We start from the raw sequence: 13,661 nt of genomic DNA on the forward strand, positions 1-13,661 counted from the left end.
TTACAACCATGGTAGGCGCAGAACCTACCATCGACAGTTGATAAGGCAGACATTTGAAAGATGCGTCGCCGGTACGGAGACCGTGCGATCAGCACAAAGTTATCCAGAGTCACCAAAGCAAACGGACGCAGACGAGCCACGCCGATTGGTTTTGATCTAATAAAAGCATCCCTCCCATTTCTGGTCGGGACTCAGTTCAGCATGTATTAGCTCTAGAATTACCACAGTTATCCAAGTCATGTGGTACGATCTAAGGAACCATAACTGATTTAATGAGCCATTCGCGGTTTCACCTTATTTTGGCTTGCACTTAGACATGCATGGCTTAATCTTTGAGACAAGCATATGACTACTGGCAGGATCAACCAGGGAGCTGCTAGCAGCTTTTTTTTTCGTTCGGAGGAACCTCCCGGGTCCGCAGAGCACCGGGTCCGAATCTTATGATGTACATTTTTTTTTCCTTCTGTATCAACAAGTACGGGGGCGACTTCCCAATATCGACACCCGCTTTGCAATTGCAAAGTCTTTCCTTCCATCTCTAATTAATTTTCCTAGGGAGTAGGCGAGGCCAAACTTCCAAGGCTTTCACTGGCGAATATATCGCGCTCTTAGAAACTCGCATGGTACTTGGCGAGTGGATTTCAAATTATATGATCGGTGCCCACATTCGGGCGCGGCCCACTGCGGGAGCAGACCGTTGGCCCGTGGGCTCGCTGTGAACTAATTTGCCCACTGGTCCGAAAAGTATTCATTTCTAAACACCTTTGGCCAGGGCTGAAGACCGCGACTAACCCCTTTGAAACTTGTCTCTCAGGGAGCTGCGATCCATCAAACATTTCATTGTTAACAGAGGGGAACCATTACTTGGTTAAGACGATAGGACACGCGTTCCCCACCATTTCGCATCCAATCGAATTGCCGCACAAGAGCTCGTTACCTGAGAAAGGTATAGCATTGGCTCGCAGCTAGTGTATTGCAGTTCAGACAGATAGGCCACTTTAGATAGTTCTTAGTGTTCACAGTTATCACCAAGACTAGACCCATATGGATTTAATTCTTCAAGGAGCAGCGGTCCACCAATAAGAGAGATGAAGACATGTTTTCGGATGGCCACAACGCCCCCTCGCCACCCAAATGTGCATGTTTTAAGTGTACATTGGGAGTCGACGGAACATCGGGAGTCCGCTTGCTTTCTCCGGATCAGCTGCCACCCCCCTGATCTACCAGATAGACAAGAACATGTCTTCTCCACCAATCTCATCCACCGAAGCTCCGATCATGGCTTCTTCTACCTTTATACTGATATACCCCCACGGAGCAACATGCGGGCAAGGGAACTCTTGCTACCCTTCAGTAAAGCAGGTATCTCTTATAGATGGTGACTGCACCTTGGCCAGGATTGAAGACCGCGACTAACCCCTTTGAAACTTGTCTCTCAGGGAGCTGCGATCCATCAAACATTTCATTGTTAACAGAGGGGAACCATTACTTGGTTAAGACGATAGGACACGCGTTCCCCACCATTTCGCATCCAATCGAATTGCCGCACAAGAGCTCGTTACCTAAGAAAGGTATAGCATTGGCTCGCAGCTAGTGTATTGCAGTTCAGACAGATAGGCCACTTTAGATAGTTCTTAGTGTTCACAGTTATCACCAAGACTAGACCCATATGGAATTAATTCTTCAAGGAGCAGCGGTCCACCAATAAGAGAGATGAAGACATGTTTTCGGATGGCCACAACGCCCCCTCGCCACCCAAATGTGCATGTTTCAAGTGTACATTGGGAGTCGACGGAACATCGGGAGTCCGCTTGCTTTCTCCGGATCAGCTGCCACCCCCCTGATCTACCAGATAGACAAGAACATGTCTTCTCCGCCAATCTCATCCACCGAAGCTCCGATCATGGCTTCTTCTACCTTTATACTGATATACCCCCACGGAGCAACATGCGGGCAAGGGAACTCTTGCTACCCTTCAGTAAAGCAGGTATCTCTTATAGATGGTGACTGCACCTTGGCCAGGATTGAAGACCGCGACTAACCCCTTTGAAACTTGTCTCTCAGGGAGCTGCGATCCATCAAACATTTCATTGTTAACAGAGGGGAACCATTACTTGGTTAAGACGACCGGACACGCGTTCCCCACCATTTCGCATCCAATCGAATCGCCGCACAAGAGCTCGTTACCTGAGAAAGGTATAGCATTGGCTCGCAGCTTGTGTATTGCAGTTCAGACAGATAGGCCACTTTAGATAGTTCTTCGTGTTCACAGTTAAGACCACGGCTAGACCCATATGGAATTAATTCTTCAAGGAGCAGCGGTACACCAAGCATTTCATTGTGTACTAGAAAGCACCTCTACCATGTAACAAACATACGACCACCAAATTTCTGCTTACTTCCCCCAGCGGATAGTATTTGCTAGTATCATCCACAAAGTAAATCAATTTTTTCAATGTACCGCTTCTTGGGGGAACTGGGCATGAATCAATCAAGCATTTTGAGGTAGCATGTCCGCTTCACCGCGAGGTGCTCTGAATACCATTATACATTCTTTTTCATCATCCACTTTCAGACCACTACAAGACCCATACTGAATTAATTCCTCAAGGAGCTGCAGTCCACAAAACATTTTACTGTGTACTAGAGGGCACCTCCACCATGTAACAGAAAACATACAACCTTCTTAATTTAATTCTGCATTGTTTCCCAGACGATTTGTTAGCCATACAACAGTACCATCCACAGTAATTCACCTCTTTGAAATCCAATGCATTGTAGAGAAACTGAGGTGGTAGCATTCAAACCGTTCTGTAATGTTAATTCTGCTTCATAGAAAGGTGCTACAGGTTCCACAATAATTAATTGGATATTTTTGCAATATATATAGGGCGAGAAAACTCGGGGGGACTCCCTTTTCATTTATGTACATATTCTTTCCATATTGCAAATAATTCCAATTTTTCCCGATTGCATGTCCCCCTAATATACCCAAAATGGGCCTATCGATGGGTTCACAAAGGTACCCAAAATATGAGATTTTGACTGAAAGAGGCTGGCTAACTTCCGGGAACATGATCATAGGAAATAGGTCAAAATCCCGAATCGCAGTTGTTTACGAACAACCACGAACGGAGACTTAAAATAACCTATAAGGCTGGAATTCATGGGGCCTGTATAACAGGCATTTACACAGACTCTCGGGAGGGAGGGCTCTGTGGCCGGGAGAATTTTCTGGCTCCCCGCCCGAAACTTTTCAGAGTCCCTAATGCCTGCTTGAATGTGAATAAGCAGAGCCCGGTAGCTGATATTTTGCCGGGGTGTGGAGGCCCCGGTCGCCGCCAAATTCCTCTGGTCACAGCTTGTGTTAATACACATGTTAATTTTACATGCAAACCACCAATGACAATTTTCCTCGGCCGCGGAGGCCTCGGTCGCCGCCAGAATTTTCTGGTTCCCGCTCAATATATTGCAGAGTCCTGCAGGCCTGCTTCTGTAGGAATATGCAGAGCCCGGTAGCTGATATTTTGCCGGGGTGAGGAGGCCTCGGTCGCCGCCAAATTCCTCTCATCCCAGCTTGTGTTAATACACATGTTAATTTTACATGCAAAACCACCAATTACCATTTCCTCGGCCGCGGAGGCCTCGGTCGCCGGGAGATTTTCCTGGCTCCCCGCTCAATATACTGCACAGTCCCGCAGGCCTGTCTCCAGTGGAATACACACAGTCCGAGAGCCGAAAATTTGCCGGGGTGTGGAGGCCTCGGTCGCCAACAGATTGCCATAGGCTCTGGCTGCAATATTTACCGTGTATTTTTTCCCTCCAGAGACACCACTACACCCTATATAACCCAAAATGGGCCTTGACGCGTGTACACGCGGAGCCCGAGCGCCGAGAGTTCTCCCGGCCGCGGAGGCCTCGGTCGCCGGGAGAATTTCAACGGCCCCTGCTCGAAATTTTTCTAAGTCCAGAATGCCTGCTTCTCCCAGCCTGTGTTAATACACATGTTAATTTAACATGTAAAATCACCAAGGACCATTTCCTCGGCCGCGGAGGCCTCGGTCACCGCCAGAATTTTCTGGCTGCCCGCTCCCCATGGGTAGACGCGCTGCCCAAGCGCCGAGAGTTCTCCCGGCCGCGGAGGCCTCGGTCGCCGGGAGAATTTCTCCGGCCCCTGCTCGAAATTTTTCAAAGTCCAGAATGCCTGCTTCTCCCAGCATGTGTTAATACACATGTTAATTTAACATGTAATATTACCAATGACCTTTTCCTCGGCCGCGGAGGCCTCGGTCGCCGCCAGAATTTTCTGGCTGCCCGCTCCCCATGGGTAGACGCGGAGCCCGAGCGCCGAGAGTTCTCCCGGCCGCGGAGGCCTCGGTCGCCGGGAGAATTTCTCCGGCCCCTGCTCGAAATTTTTCAAAGTCCAGAATGCCTAGTTCTCCCAGCCTGTGTTAATACACATGTTAATTTAACATGTAAAATTACCAAGGATTATTATCCCGGCCGCAGAGGCCTCGGTCGCCGCCAGAAATTTCTGGCTCCCCGCTCAATGTATTGCAGAGTCCCGCAGGCTTGCTTCTCCAAGCCTGTGTTAATACACATGTTAATTTAACATGTAAAATTACAGAGGATTATTTCCCCGGCCGCGGAGGCCTCGGTCGCCGCCAGAATTTTCTGGCTGCCCGCTCAATGTATTGCAGAGTCCCGCAGGCTTGCTTCTCCAAGCCTGTGTTAATACACATGTTAATTTAACATGCAAAATCACCAATGACAAATTCCTCGGCCGCGGAGGCCTCGATCGCCGGGAAAATGTTCTGGCTCCCTGCTCGAATTTTTTTTCTAAGTCCCGATTCGCTATTACAGGCTGGCGCACGGAGTCCGAGGGGCGTAAATATGCCGGGTAGTGGTGCCTTCCGTCGCCGAGACATTTTACAATTGCCTGGGAGCAGTATTTAACATGTTAATTTTTTCCCCTCGTGACACCACTACCCCCTATATAACGCAAAATGGGCCTTGCCAAGGGGGCGCGCAACGCCCGAGCGCGGGCGTTTTTCCCGGCCGCCGAGACCTCCATCGCCGGGAGAATGTCTTCAGCTATTTGCTAGATTTCCCGATTCGCCCCGCACGACAAACAACCACGAACGAGGTGGTTTTCGAGAGTTCTCCCGGCCGCGGAGGCCTCGGTCGCAGGGAGAATTTCCCTGGCCCCTGCTCGAAATTTTTCTAAGTCCAGAATGCCTGCATCTCCCAGCCTGTGTTAAAACACATGTTAATTTAACATGTAAAATTACCAATGACCATTTCCTCGGCCGCAGAGGCCTCGGTCGCAGCCAGAATTTTCTGGCTCCCTGCTCAATATATTGCAGAGTCCCGCATGCTTGCTTCTCCAAGCCTGTGTTAATACACATGTTAATTTAACATGTAAAATTACCGAGGATTATTTCCCCGGCCGCGGAGGCCTCGGTCGCCGCCAGAAATTTCTGGCTCCCCGCTCAATATATTGCAGCGACCCGCAGGCTTGCTTCTCCCAGCCTGTGTTAATACACATGTTAATTTAACATGTAAAATCACCAAGGACCATTTCCTCGGCCGCGGAGGCCTCGGTCGCCGCCAGAATTTTCTGGCTGCCCGCTCCCCATGTGTAGACGCGGAGCCCGAGCGCCGAGAGTTCTCCCGGCCGCGGAGGCCTCGTAGCCGGGAGAATTTCTCGGGCCCCTGCTCGAAATTTTTCTAAGTCCAGAATGCCTGCTTCTCCCAGCCTGTGTTAATACACATGTTAATTTAACATGTAATTTTACCAATGACCTTTTCCTCGGCCGCGGAGGCCTCGGTCGCCGCCAGAATTTTCTGGCTCCCGGCTCAATATATTACAGAGTCCCGCAGGCCTGTCTCCAGTGGAATACACACAGTCCGAGAGCCGAAAATTTGCCGGGGTGTGGAGGCCTCGGTCGCCAACAGATTGCCATAGGCTCTGGCTGCAATATTTACCGTGTATTTTTTCCCTCCAGAGACACCACTACCCCCTATAAAACCCAAAATAGGCCTTGCGGTGGGTACACGCAGAGCCCGAGCGCCGAAGTTCTCCCGGCCGCGGAGGCCTCGGTCGCCGGGAGAATTTCTCCGGCCCCTGCTCGAAATTTTTCAAAGTCCAGAATGCCTGCTTCTCCCAGCCTGTGTTAATACACATGTTAATTTAACATGTTAAATTATCGAGGATTATTTCCCCGGCCGTGGAGGCCTCGGTCGCCGCCAGAATTTTCTGGCTCCCCGCTCAATATATTGCAGAGTCCCGCAGGCTTGCTTCTCCCAGCCTGTGTTAATACACATGTTAATTTAACATGTAAAATCACCGAGGACCATTTCCTCGGCCGCGGAGGCCTCGGTCGCCGCCAGAATTTTCTGGCTCACCTCTCAATGTATTGCAGAGTCCCGCAGGCTTGGTTCTCCAAGCCTGTGTTAATACACATGTTAATTTAACATGTAAAATTACCGAGGATTATTTCCCCGGCCGCGGAGGCCTCGGTCGCCGCCAGAATTTTCTGGCTCCCCGCTCAATGTATTGCAGAGTCCCGCAGGCTTGGTTCTCCAAGCCTGTGTTAATACACATGTTAATTTAACATGTAAAATTACCGAGGATTATTTCCCCGGCCACGGAGGCCTCGGTCGCCGACAGAATTGTCTGGCTCCCTGCTCGAATTTTTTCTAAGTCCCGATTCGCTATTACAGGCTGGCGCACGGAGTCAGAGGGGCGGGAATTCGCCGGGTAGTGGTGCCTTCCGTCGCCGAGACATTTTTCTATTGCCTGGAAGCTGTATTTAACATGTTAATTTTTTCCCCCTCGGGACACCACTACCCCCTATATAACCCAACATGGGCCTTGCCGCGGGTACACGCGGAGCCCGAGCGCCGAGTGTTCTCCCGGCCGCGGAGGCCTCGGTCGCCGGGAGAATTTCTCCGGCCCCTGCTCGAAATTTTTCAAAGTCCAGAATGCCTGCTTCTCCCAGCCTGTGTTAATACACATGTTAATTTAACATGTTAAATTACCGAGGATTATTTCCCCGGCCGTGGAGGCCTCGGTCGCCGCCAGAATTTTCTGGCTCCCCGCTCAATATATTGCAGAGTCCCGCAGGCTTGCTTTTCCCAGCCTGTGTTAATACACATGTTAATTTAACATGTAAAATTACCAATGACCATTTCCTCGGCCGCAGAGGCCTCGGTCGCCGCCAGAATTTTCTGGCTCCCCGCTCAATGTATTGCAGAGTCCCGCAGGCATGCTTCTCCAAGCCTGTGTTAATACACATGTTAATTTAACATGTTAAATTACCGAGGATTATTTCCCCGGCCGTGGAGGCCTCGGTCGCCGCCAGAATTTTCTGGCTCCCCGCTCAATATATTGCAGAGTCCCGCAGGCTTGCTTTTCCCAGCCTGTGTTAATACACATGTTAATTTAACATGTAAAATCACCAAGGACCATTTCCTCGGCCGCGGAGGCCTCGGTCGCCGCCAGAATTTTCTGGCTTCCCGCTCCCCATGGGTAGACGCGGAGCCCGAGCGCCGAGAGTTCTCCCGGCCGCGGAGGCCTCGGTCGCCGGGAGAATTTCTCCGGCCCCTGCTCGAAATTTTTCAAAGTCTAGAATGCCTAGTTCTCCCAGCCTGTGTTAATACACATGTTAATTTAACATGTAAAATTACCAAGGATTATTATCCCGGCCGCAGAGGCCTCGGTCGCCGCCAGAAATTTCTGGCTCCCCGCTCAATGTATTGCAGCGTCCCGCAGGCTTGCTTCTCCAAGCCTGTGTTAATACACATGTTAATTTAACATGTAAAATTACAGAGGATTATTTCCCCGGCCGCGGAGGCCTCGGTCGCCGCCAGAATTTTCTGGCTGCCCGCTCAATGTATTGCAGAGTCCCGCAGGCTTGCTTCTCCAAGCCTGTGTTAATACACATGTTAATTTAACATGCAAAATCACCAATGACAAATTCCTCGGCCGCGGAGGCCTCGATCGCCGGGAAAATGTTCTGGCTCCCTGCTCGAATTTTTTTTCTAAGTCCCGATTCGCTATTACAGGCTGGCGCACGGAGTCCGAGGGGCGTAAATATGCCGGGTAGTGGTGCCTTCCGTCGCCGAGACATTTTACAATTGCCTGGGAGCAGTATTTAACATGTTAATTTTTTCCCCTCGGGACACCACTACCCCCTATATAACCCAAAATGGGCCTTGCCAAGGGGGCGCGCAACGCCCGAGCGCGGGCGTTTTTCCCGGCCGCCGAGGCCTCCATCGCCGGGAGAATGTCTTCAGCTATTTGCTAGATTTCCCGATTCGCCCCGCACGGCAAACAACCACGAACGAGGTGGTTTTCGAGAGTTCTCCCGGCCGCGGAGGCCTCGGTCGCCGGGAGAATTTCTCGGGCCCCTGCTCGAAATTTTTCTAAGTCCAGAATGCCTGCATCTCCCAGCCTGTGTTAAAACACATGTTAATTTAACATGTAAAATTACCAATGACCATTTCCTCGGCCGCAGAGGCCTCGGTCGCAGCCAGAATTTTCTGGCTCCCTGCTCAATATATTGCAGAGTCCCGCATGCTTGCTTCTCCCAGCCTGTGTTAATACACATGGTTATTTAACATGTAAAATTACCGAGGATTATTTCCCTGGCCGCAGAGGCCGCGGTCGCCGCCAGAATTTTCTGGCTCCCCGCTCAATGTATTGCAGAGTCCCGCAGGCTTGCTTCTCCAAGCCTGTGTTAATACACATGTTAATTTAACATGTAAAATTACCGAGGATTATTTCCCCGGCCGCGGAGGCCTCGGTCGCCGCCAGAATTTTCTGGCTCCCCGCTCAATATATTGCAGCGACCCGCAGGCTTGCTTCTCCCAGCCTGTGTTAATACACATGTTAATTTAACATGTAAAATTACCGAGGATTATTTCCCCGGCCGCGGAGGCTTCGGTCGCCGCCAGAATTTTCTGGCTCCCGGCTCAATATATTACAGAGTCCCGCAGGCCTGTCTCCAGTGGAATACACACAGTCCGAGAGCCGAAAATTTGCCGGGGTGTGGAGGCCTCGGTCGCCAACAGATTGCCATAGGCTCTGGCTGCAATATTTACCGTGTATTTTTTCCCTCCAGAGACACCACTACCCCCTATATAACCCAAAATGGGCCTTGCGGCGTGTACACGCGGAGCCCGAGCGCCGAAGTTCTCCCGGCCGCGGAGGCCTCGGTCGCCGGGAGAATTTCTCCGGCCCCTGCTCGAAATTTTTCAAAGTCCAGAATGCCTGCTTCTCCCAGCCTGTGTTAATACACATGTTAATTTAACATGTAAAATTACCGAGGATTATTTCCCCGGCCGCGGAGGCCTCGGTCGCCGCCAGAATTTTCTGGCTCCCCGCTCAATGTATTGCAGAGTCCCGCAGGCTTGCTTCTCCCAGCCTGTGTTAATACACATGTTAATTTAACATGTAAAATCATTGAGGACCATTTCCTCGGCCGCGGAGGCCTCGGTCGCCGCCAGAATTTTCTGGCTCCCCGCTCAATGTATTGCAGAGTCCCGCAGGCTTGCTTCTCCCAGCCTGTGTTAATACACATGTTAATTTAACATGTAAAATCAACAAGGACCATTTCCTCGGCCGCGGAGGCCTCGGTCGCCGCCAGAATTTTCTGGCTGCCCGCTCCCCATTGGTAGACGCGGAGCCCGAGCGCCGAGAGTTCTCCCGGCCGCGGAGGCCTCGGTCGCCGGGAGAATTTCTCCGGCCCCTGCTCGAAATTTTTCAAAGTCCAGAATGCCTGCTTCTCCCAGCATGTGTTAATACACATGTTAATTTAACATGTAATATTACCAATGACCTTTTCCTCGTCCGCGGAGGCCTCGGTCGCCGCCAGAATTTTCTGGCTGCCCGCTCCCCATGGGTAGACGCGCTGCCCGAGCGCCGAGATTTCTCCCGGCCGCGGAGGCCTCTGTCGCCGGGAGAATTTCTCTGGCCCCTGCTCGAAATTTTTCAAAGTCCAGAATGCCTAGTTCTCCCAGCCTGTGTTAATACACATGTTAATTTAACATGTAAAATTACCAAGGATTATTATCCCGGCCGCAGAGGCCTCGGTCGCCGCCAGAAATTTCTGGCTCCCCGCTCAATGTATTGCAGAGACCCGCAGGCTTGCTTCTCCAAGCCTGTGTTAATACACATGTTAATTTAACATGTAAAATTACCGAGGATTATTTCCCCGGCCGCGGAGGCCTCGATCGCCGCCAGAAATTTCTGGCTCCCCGCTCAATATATTGCAGCGACCCGCAGGCTTGCTTCTCCCAGCCTGTGTTAATACACATGTTAATTTAACATGTAAAATCACCAAGGACCATTTCCTCGGCCGCGGAGGCCTCGGTCGCCGCCAGAATTTTCTGGCTGCCCGCTCCCCATGTGTAGACGCGGAGCCCGAGCGCCGAGAGTTCTCCCGGCCGCGGAGGCCTCGGTCGCCGCCAGAATTTTCTGGCTCCCCGCTCAATGTATTGCAGAGTCCCGCAGGCTTGCTTCTCCAAGCCTGTGTTAATACACATGTTAATTTAACATGCAAAATCACCAATGACAATTTCCTCGGCCGCGGAGGCCTCCATCGCCGGGAGAATTTTCTGGCTCTCTGCTCGAATTTTTTCTAAGTCCCGATTCGCTATTACAGGCTGGCGCACGGAGTCCGAGGGGCGGAAATATGCCGGGTAGTGGTGCCTTCCGTCGCCGAGACATTTTACAATTGCCTGGGAGCAGTATTTAACATGTTAATTTTTTCCCCCTCGGGACACCACTACCCCCTATATAACCCAAAATGGGCCATGCAATGGGTGCCCACAACGCCCGAGCGCGGGCATTTTTCCCGGGCGCCGAGGCCTCGATCGCCGGGAGAATGTCTCCAGCTATTTGCATGATGTCCCGATTCGCCCCACAAGGCGAACAACCACGAACGAGGTGGTTTTCGTTCGTGGTTGTTTTCGTTCGTGGTTGTTTACTGTTCGTGGTTGTTTTCATTCGTGGTTGTTGTGCGTTCGTGGTTGTTGTCGTTCGGGGTTGTTTTCCGTTCGTGGTTGTTGTCGTTCGTGGTTGTTGTCGTTCGTGGTTGTTGTCGTTCGTGGTTGTTTTCCGTTCGTGGTTGTTTTACGTTCGTGGTTGTTTTCGAGGCAATTGGTACTTTGAAAATTTCAATCGGTTAGCTAGAAAAAATTCTCCCGGCGGTGATTGCCTTGATCGCCGGGAGAATTTTCTGGCTCCCCGATAAAATTTTTTCCAAGTCCCGATTCGCTCTTACTAGCTGGCGCACGGAGTCCGAGGGGCGGGAATTCGCCGGGTAGTGGTGTGTTCCGTCGCCGAGACATTTTCCTATTGCCTGGAAGCAGTATTTAACATGTTAATTTTTTCCCCCTCGGGACACCACTACCCCCTATATAACACAAAATGGGCCTTGCCGCGGGTACACCCGGAGCCCGAGCGCCGAGAGTTCTCCCGGCCGCAGAGGCCTCGGTCGCCGGGAGATTTTCTCCGGCCCCTGCTCGAAATTTTCCAAAGTCCAGAATGCCTGCTTCTCCCAGCCTGTGTTAATACACATGTTAATTTAACATGTAAAATCACCAAGGACCATTTCCTCGGCCGCGGAGGCCTCGGTCGCCGCCAGAATTTTCTGGCTGCCCGCTCCCCAAGGGTAGACGCGGAGCCCGAGCGCCGAGAGTTCTCCCGGCCGCGGAGGCCTCGGTCGCCGGGAGAATTTCTCCGGCCCCTGCTCGAAATTTTTCAAAGTCCAGAATGCCTGCTTCTCCCAGCATGTGTTAATACACATGTTAATTTAACATGTAATATTACCAATGACCTTTTCCTCGGCCGCGGAGGCCTCGGTCGCCGCCAGAATTTTCTGGCTGCCCGCTCCCCATGGGTAGACGCGGAGCCCGAGCGCCGAGAGTTCTCCCGGCCGCGGAGGCCTCGGTCGCCGGGAGAATTTCTCCGGCCCCTGCTCGAAATTTTTCAAAGTCCAGAATGCCCTAGTTCTCCCAGCCTGTGTTAATACACATGTTAATTTAACATGTAAAATTACCAAGGATTATTATCCCGGCCGCAGAGGCCTCGGTCGCCGCCAGAAATTTCTGGCTCCCCGCTCAATGTATTGCAGAGTCCCGCAGGCTTGCTTCTCCAAGCCTGTGTTAATACACATGTTAATTTAACATGTAAAATTACAGAGGATTATTTCCCCGGCCGCGGAGGCCACGGTCGCCGCCAGAATTTTCTGGCTGCCCGCTCAATGTATTGCAGAGTCCCGCAGGCTTGCTTCTCCAAGCCTGTGTTAATACACATGTTAATTTAACATGCAAAATCACCAATGACAAATTCCTCGGCCGCGGAGGCCTCGATCGCCGGGAAAATGTTCTGGCTCCCTGCTCGAATTTTTTTTTCTAAGTCCCGATTCGCTATTACAGGCTGGCGCACGGAGTCCGAGGGGCGTAAATATGCCGGGTAGTGGTGCCTTCCGTCGCCGAGACATTTTACAATTGCCTGGGAGCAGTATTTAACATGTTAATTTTTTTCCCCTCGGGACACCACTACCCCCTATATAACCCAAAATGGGCCTTGCCAAGGGGGCGCGCAACGCCCGAGCGCGGGCGTTTTTCCCGGCCGCCGAGGCCTCCATCGCCGGGAGAATGTCTTCAGCTATTTGCTAGATTTCCCGATTCGCCCCGCACGGCAAACAACCACGAACGAGGTGGTTTTCGAGAGTTCTCCCGGCCGCAGAGGCCTCGGTCGCCGGGAGAATTTCTCGGGCCCCTGCTCGAAATTTTTCTAAGTCCAGAATGCCTGCATCTCCCAGCCTGTGTTAAAACACATGTTAATTTAACATGTAAAATTACCCAATGACCATTTCCTCGGCCGCAGAGGCCTCGGTCGCAGCCAGAATTTTCTGGCTCCCTGCTCAATATATTGCAGAGTCCCGCATGCTTGCTTCTCCCAGCCTGTGTTAATACACATGGTTATTTAACATGTAAAATTACCGAGGATTATTTCCCTGGCCGCAGAGGCCGCGGTCGCCGCCAGAATTTTCTGGCTCCCCGCTCAATGTATTGCAGAGTCCCGCAGGCTTGCTTCTCCAAGCCTGTGTTAATACACATGTTAATTTAACATGTAAAATTACCGAGGATTATTTCCCCGGCCGCGGAGGCCTCGGTCGCCGCCAGAATTTTCTGGCTCCCCGCTCAATATATTGCAGCGACCCGCAGGCTTGCTTCTCCAGCCTGTGTTAATACACATGTTAATTTAACATGTAAAATTACCGAGGATTATTTCCCCGGCCGCGGAGGCCTCGGTCGCCGCCAGAATTTTCTGGCTCCCGGCTCAATATATTACAGAGTCCCGCAGGCCTGTCTCCAGTGGAATACACACAGTCCGAGAGCCGAAAATTTGCCGGCGTGTGGAGGCCTCGGTCGCCAACAGATTGCCATAGGCTCTGGCTGCAATATTTACCGTGTATTTTTTCCCTCCAGAGACACCACTACCCCCTATATAACCCAAAATGGGCCTTGCGGCGGGTACACGCGGAGCCCGAGCGCCGAAGTTCTCCCGGCCGCGAGGCCTCGGTCGCCGGGAGAATTTCTCCGGCCCCTGCTCGAAATTTTTCAAAGTCCAGAATGCCTGCTTC

The 13,661-nt window shown here is 51.6% G+C and overlaps 1 non-coding gene across 1 annotated transcript in view; it reads right to left on the reverse strand.

The window, feature by feature from the left end:
• LOC134545564 (small subunit ribosomal RNA) overlaps positions 1-372 on the reverse strand; it is a 1,989-nt gene extending 1,617 nt beyond the window's left edge. The window contains exon 1 of the ribosomal RNA XR_010078633.1: positions 1-372. This exon is cut by the window's left edge and continues 1,617 nt beyond it. This is a non-coding gene — a ribosomal RNA (small subunit ribosomal RNA).
• Between the last annotated feature and the right edge of the window lie 13,289 nt (positions 373-13,661).

This window comes from Bacillus rossius, unplaced genomic scaffold (assembly GCF_032445375.1).
Source record: "Bacillus rossius redtenbacheri isolate Brsri unplaced genomic scaffold, Brsri_v3 Brsri_v3_scf785, whole genome shotgun sequence".
In the NCBI taxonomy this organism is placed as follows: Eukaryota; Metazoa; Arthropoda; class Insecta; order Phasmatodea; family Bacillidae; genus Bacillus; species Bacillus rossius.